At 51.3% G+C, this 6,490-nt stretch overlaps 1 long non-coding RNA gene across 1 annotated transcript; it reads right to left on the bottom strand.

Annotated features, from left to right (window-relative positions):
• Window positions 1–3,943: 3,943 nt before the first annotated feature.
• On the bottom strand, window positions 3,944–5,815 carry LOC138994321 (uncharacterized). The gene is made up of 3 exons (XR_011468417.1): window positions 5,646–5,815; window positions 4,888–5,133; window positions 3,944–4,794 (listed from the first exon to the last, which is right to left on the bottom strand). It is a non-coding gene; the product is annotated as an uncharacterized lncRNA (long non-coding RNA).
• Between the last annotated feature and the right edge of the window lie 675 nt (window positions 5,816–6,490).

Below are 6,490 nucleotides of genomic sequence, written 5' to 3'. Positions count from 1 at the left end.
CCAGGTTCCCCTTCGGCACAGGGGTTAGGCCTGAGGCGCGGGGCCAGGCCTCCCGGGGTGAAATCCCTGCTCCGCCACTTACTGGACTTTAGGCTTCAGTAAGCTCTGCTCGGTTTCCTAGTCAGTAATGTGGGGATATTGCTGTCTACACGGTATCTACAGCACAGGGGAGCTGATGATTTAAACAAGTTTGCGGGTGCTGCACACTTGAACACACTCAGGATCCTTTGTGACTGGAACTTTCCACCCATCTGCCACCTCCTTGTCCTCACTCCCTTATTGCTGCTCACCCTGGGCTCTGTCCAAAGTCCTCCTCCTCCAGGAGGCCCTCCCTGCTTACCCCAGGCCTCTCTCAGGGTGGTCTCCTTCCCTGAGCTCCAGCAGCCCTCGGTTCGGTCGCTCCCCTGACCCTGGCCTGCCACCTGCTCTTGCCAGGCGCCTGCGGTGTTTACCTCTTTCTCTTCTCTGAGCTCAGATCCTCCCCTGGGGCAGACAGCCGGATCCACGGCGCCTGCCCAGCTGGGTGATCGTAGGCTGAGCCCCCGCTCCTACCTCAGCGCTCTGCTCCGCAAGCTGCCGGGGCTGGGCACTGGTTACTGAGTTTTAGAAGAGGAGAAGCCCCTGCCTAAGTAAACTCTTACAGGAGCCGAGGATGGGAAGCCAGTGAGGGCAGAGCTGCTTTGGGTGAAGGAGGGTGTGTGTGTGCTTGAGTCTGTGAGTGTGAGTGTGTGGCTGTATCAGTGTGGAGAGTATGTGAGCATGTGTATAGTGTGCATGTGAGCATGTGAGTGGGAATGAGTGAGGGTTGTATGAGTATGTGCGTGTGTGAATATGTGTGTGTGGCTGTATGAGTGTGGAGAGTATGTGAGCATGTGTGTGAGTGTGTATATGTGACTGGGAATGAGTGAAGGTTGTGAGTGTGTGTGTGTGTGTGTATATGAGTGTGTGAGTGTGAGTGTGTGAGTTTGTGGGTGTGTGAGTGTGTGTGTGTGGATGTGTGAGTGTGTGGGTGTGTGTGAGGGTGTGTGTGTGGGTGTTTGAGTGGGTGTGTGAGTGGGTGTGTGAGTGTGTGTGTGCATGTTTGGGTGTGTGAGTGTGTGGGTGTGTGAGTGTGTGGGGGTGTGTGAGTGTGTGGGGGTGTGTGAGTATGTGGGTGTGTGAGTGTGTGGGGGTGTGTGAGTGTGTGGGTGTGTGAGTTGGTGTGTGAGTGTGGCTGGTCAGCAGCAGGCTGCTGAGCCTGCCCCTCTCTGCTGATGGCTGTGAAAGGCCAGGCTTGAAACCCTGTGGGCTAGAAGGGGTAGGAGGTAAGAGTTTTGTCCAGTTCATCTTGCAGACTTGATGCTGGTCAGGATGAGGCTAAGAACCAGGTAAAGGGCCTGCCGGGGGTGGGCCATGTGGCTGCCTGAAGCCTCTCCACCGCCCCCCCCCCCCCCCCCCCCGGCCCACACCCCCAGCTCAGCCCCAGACACAGAGCTCCCTGTCTGAGGTGTTTGTTTGGTTTCTGTGTGTGAGGCTCTAGCAGCGTGTTTACTGATGTCTTTGGTGGATGTTCTGGTTCCACAGGCCCAGCCCTAATCCCAGACAAGGCCCTGGGAGGAAGTACCCCAACCCCAGCACATTCCACTGGAGGGGGCTGGTCTCAGGGAGAGGGTGGGGGCTGGCATTCCACAGGTCCGGCCTGGAAGGCAGTGAGGTGCCCAGTGAGGGTTTGTCCTCCCACCGTGCTCTGTGTGTGTGTAGGTAGGAGGAGGTGGGGGGGGGGGGGCGCGGTGGTGTCTCCCAATCCACTGTCCATTGATCAAAAGGCCCCTTGCATGCCCCGCCCCTGGCAGAGAGTGGGGCCTCCATGGCTCTTTCTCCGAGCAAAGGGCATCTCCCCCACCAGACCCCAGACCTAGGCGTTCCTGGTGTTCTCCGCTTCTGGAAGCCCACCTGGTTATGAGACTGCAGTTTCTGCCTAATGAATGTTTAGCTTGCAGCCGGCTGGGGCCGGGAGGGGCCAGAGGCAGCCAGGGCTCCGTGTCTGTCACCAGAGTGGCGGCTGCCTTTCGGTGCATTTCAGGGCTCCCAAGAATGTCCCCTCCCCAGCCCACTCCTCCGGCTGCCTTTCTGGGGAAGAAGAAGCTTTTCCAGAAATGCGGGTGACCGCTGTCCTCCTGGAGGCGAATCAGAGAAGACAAACGTGTCCTAGAACAGCCCCCTGACCACAGAGCAAACGCCGGCTCAGGCCTCAAGCTAGGAGTCAGCTCCAATTCCTCTCCCTCCCTCCCACTCTGCGTGACCCCATCAGCTTACCCGGTGGGCTCTGCATCAGCCCCTTTTCACGGGTTCCTCTCACATCTCTTGCCTGAACCTTCAATGAGCCTCCTGTCAGATTTCCTGCTGCCGCCCTTGGGCCCAGGCTATGCTCCAGAGGCTCCCGTGCTCCTGGGCACACAGTCCAGCCCCCTAACCAGACTGCAGACCCTCGTACTGACCGACCGGGGACCCCTCTCAGCCAGGGGCTTCTGGGTGTTCTTCAGGGGGTTTGCCTCCGCTGGTTCCCCAGAATCTGAAAGTTCCTCAACTCATTCAGGTCTCTGTCCATGCGCCTCCTCCTCAGGGACCCCGTCATTGGCCTCTCCCTGCTGATCGCCCTTCACCCCTTCCCTACTTTGCTCCTCCCCGCGCACCCCTCATTCCTTGAATTGTTGTCGGTGGAAATGCATTTCCGGGGACCACGCATGGGAGGCTGAAGTGTTGTGGTAAGATTTATTGGGGTAGAAAGAGGAGGCTGCCCCTAGGTTTCCAATGTCTCATCTGTCTGTCCCGCTATGGAGAAGCCCAGCTTTGTCTTCACCAGGCCCAGAGTAGGGCCAATGCCAGCGATTTGTGGTGTTGGCTTAGTGACTAAGCCTTAGTCCATGCCTGTCCCCATCCGGCTAACACAGTCTGTGCCCGGCTGCGCTCTGGTTGGCGCTGTGTTGCTGTACTTAGGCTCTCCCTGGGCCCCCAGCGGCTGCCTGGTGCACAAAGCACAAGACTGTTACCGGGAGAGAGAAAGTGCAAGTGTTACCCAGCTGGTGAGAGAGCGCTTTGTTAAGCTTGGATAATGTTATCTCGGGCTCAGGGAAGACCAGGCGCCCTTGCAAACTAACCAAACTAACCAATCAATTTCCCAATCTCCCAACTTTTCCTGGACGACTTCTTCTTCTTCTTCTTCTTCTTCTTCTTCTTCTTCTTCTTCTTCTTCTACTTCTTCTTCTTCTTCTTCTTAAATATTTGTATTGATTTCAGAGAGGAAGGGAGAGAAAGAAAAACATCAATGGTGAGAGAGAATCATTATTGGCTGCCTCCTGCACGCCCCCCACACTGGGGATCGAGCCTGAAACTCAGGCGTGTGCCCAGACCAATCGCATCTGGTCGAACCGTGACCTCCTGGTTCATAGGCCCACCTACAACCACCAAACCACACTGGCTGGGCTTTCCTGGGCTTCTGATGGGTCCTCCCCTTAATCAATCAATTTCCTAGATCTTCCAGGGTTCTGTGTGCTTTATCCAATCAGTCCTTTCCCCAGGCTAGGCTCTGCCCCTTGTCACTCTCTTAGTTCCTGCTGCATATGCCCCAAAGTGGAGGGACCGCCACCTGGGCCTCTCGGCCTCTACAGGGCATGCACCTAGCGGAGGACTTTCCCCTGTGTTTTTCCTTCCCTCGGTAATCCCGGGACAGGCGGAGGAGGCAGCGGTCCCTGGGGAGTGTGTGAGGCTGCAGCTTCCTAATGAAGCTGGCTTACTGTCCGCTTCCGTTGCCTAGAATATTGGGCTCCCTTCCGTTCTTAATGTCTAGCTACTTATGCTACCAGAGCTCCATCATGTCTCCCCAACCCAGGATGAAGGCTCTGGAAAGCAGGACTTTATTTTTTTTAATTTAAATATATTTTATTGATTTTTTTACAGACAGGAAGGGAGAGGGATAGAGAGTTAGAAACATCGATGAGCGAGAAACACCGACCAGCTGCCTGCTGCACACTCCTTACTGGGGATGTGCCCACATCCCAGGTACATGACCTTGACCAGAATCGAACCTGGGACCCTTGAGTCCGCAGGCCGATGCTCTATCCACTGAGCCAAACCGGTTAGGGCAACAGGACGTTTTGACCACTTTGTTCTAGAAGCTCAAAGTCTAGACATGAAACCAAGGGTCCTTCTGACTTTGATTCAATTTAGCTTTAAAATCATACTTCTAGAAAGCGCTTTCTCCCTCTCTCTCTCTCTCTCTCTCTCTCTCTCTCTCATCAGCAACTTTGGAGGCAGCAGAAGACAGGAGCTGGGATCTGACGAATGGTCACAAGGTCTGGACCTCTGGCAGGCTAAAGAAAACATCTTGACCTAAGTTACATTTCAGCTCCTGAGCCCTAAGGTGGAATGACTCCTGGGCTATGTGGGGGCTAAAAAAAAAATTAATACTTTCCTCCCATCTATGTCTGTATCTCAGGTAGGAAAACCGGAGGGTCAGTCTTTTGTTTCTTAACAAACAGCTGAACATCAATATCCCCAAAATGCCGCTTCAGGGTGGCAACACTTTCGGTCCCTTCAGTTCCGCCTTTGAAACTTTAAACGAGTTTCCCCTTTCAGGAGCTAAATTGGTAGGTGGCTCCATATTTCATCGATCCAATAACTCAGTCCTTAGAATAAGTCAGTTCAGTTCAACTGTCGAGTGTGAATTCAGGAGGCGGTGATGCAGCTGGTCTCCGAAGTGAGGTCTGTGGTCTGTGTCGTGTCAGCAAGCAAGGAGGTATTGAATAGGGGGCGTGTCTATTCAAACAAAAGAAAGAAACACACACAGATCAATCACCTGAAAACCAGTTTCTGAGCCTGTCAGCCTCAATGGAGAAGCTTTCTAAACACCTGGCTCAGAGCTTCTTTTCCTGGAATGAAGGCAGCGGCGACAGTTGGATAGCTTGTCCTGCTCTGCAGCTGGAATGTCGCTGACGATCTCACGGGTTTGCAGGTAGATGGTCTGTGCGGCTTCGCGGAGTTAGTCACTGAGATGGTTGAAGCATGAGCTGTTGTGGTGATGTCTCTGAAGCTGACGTCATGTCTTCTCAGAAAAACCCCAAACACTTTTAGCTCTCACTAATTCCAAGTCAAAGACTGGAGGAAAAAAACACATTCGTTCAGAGGGTGGTAGCTACATATTTAAGAAAACTAGAAAGATTCAGGATCCACTTTATAGGTGAAAAAATAAAACTTTAATGACAGTCGGCTGAACTAGAATCTAACATCCACAACTGTGAATTATATTGAAACGCAATTTCTCTCCCTAAAATCATCCTCAATTTTATCGAAGATAGACAAAGTAAGACTAATTTATTGCCTAAGTCTAGTTTCAATAAATTTGGCCTGATTATTTGCATAAGCACAACAAGAAAAAGAAACCCACAATTGATCATATAGGCTCTTTTTAAATCTGCTTTTCTGGAATTTCATACAGAATCTCCAGATTGAACTTTGGCCTCTCAAGGCTAAGAAGCCAAGCACACAGTGGCCACTGATCTTGGCCTGCGACACCTATAGATTTGGGTAGATTCCCAGGTTCCTTGTCCCCCAAATGTTTTGAGGCCCTTTCTTAGCCATCTCCAAGGAAAGCAATGTCTGCTACTCACCTGGAAAGACTGCTGTGAACCATGCAAGCTAGGTAGCGGGCTGTTTTTCCAAGAGGCTTTTATTGGCTTCCAAAGTTAATCTTAATTCTTTAAAGCTTCTGGTGATGTCTGAGTCTACGCATCTCTGTCAAGCATGACATTCCAGTCCAAGTCTTGGTTAATGAAACCAGTTATCAGTTGTGTCCTATTATAAAAGAACAGGTTCTTATTGAATTTATGCAAACAAACATAGTGTCATGAAAACAATAATATTCATTTCCACATTCAGGAGAGAGAAAATAAAACTGTCTCAATGCTGCTTACGACGGGATAATTTACCTAATCGCTCTAAGAAAAACAATCTCCCTTATATCTGGAAAACAAAAGATTTTTATTTATTTATTTTAAAATATATTTTTATTTATTTCAGAGAGAAGAAGGGAGAGGGAGAGAGAAACATCAATGATGAGAGAATCATTGATCGGCTGCCTCCTGCACGCCCCCTACTGGGGATGGAACCCGCAACCTGGGCATGTGCCCTGACTGGGAATCTAACCGCAACCTCCTGGTTCATGGGTCGACACTCAACCACCGAGCCACGCCAGCCGGGTGAGTTTGGGGTTTTGAGCATTAGCTTCCTGTTCTCCTGGGTGGTGCCATTCATAATAATATTTCTCAACTGCAATTCTCAGTATTTAGTGTTTGGTTCTGTTAGTGCTGGGTGGATGAACTCTTTTTGTTTGATAATAGAAGGTGCCTGGTACATAGAGAGCAATTCATCATTACTGGTTGAATGATAAAAGGATTTCTTGCCCTAACTGGTTTGGCTCAGTGGATAGAGCATTGGTCTGTGGACTGAAAGTTCC

The sequence above is a fragment of the Myotis yumanensis genome, unplaced genomic scaffold (assembly GCF_028538775.1).
Source record: "Myotis yumanensis isolate MYYU_CA2020_CCGP unplaced genomic scaffold, mMyoYum1.0.hap1 SCAF_16, whole genome shotgun sequence".
NCBI lineage: Eukaryota > Metazoa > Chordata > Mammalia > Chiroptera > Vespertilionidae > Myotis > Myotis yumanensis.
Note: the sequence above shows the minus strand (reverse complement) of the source record. Positions and strands in the feature narration are given on the sequence as shown.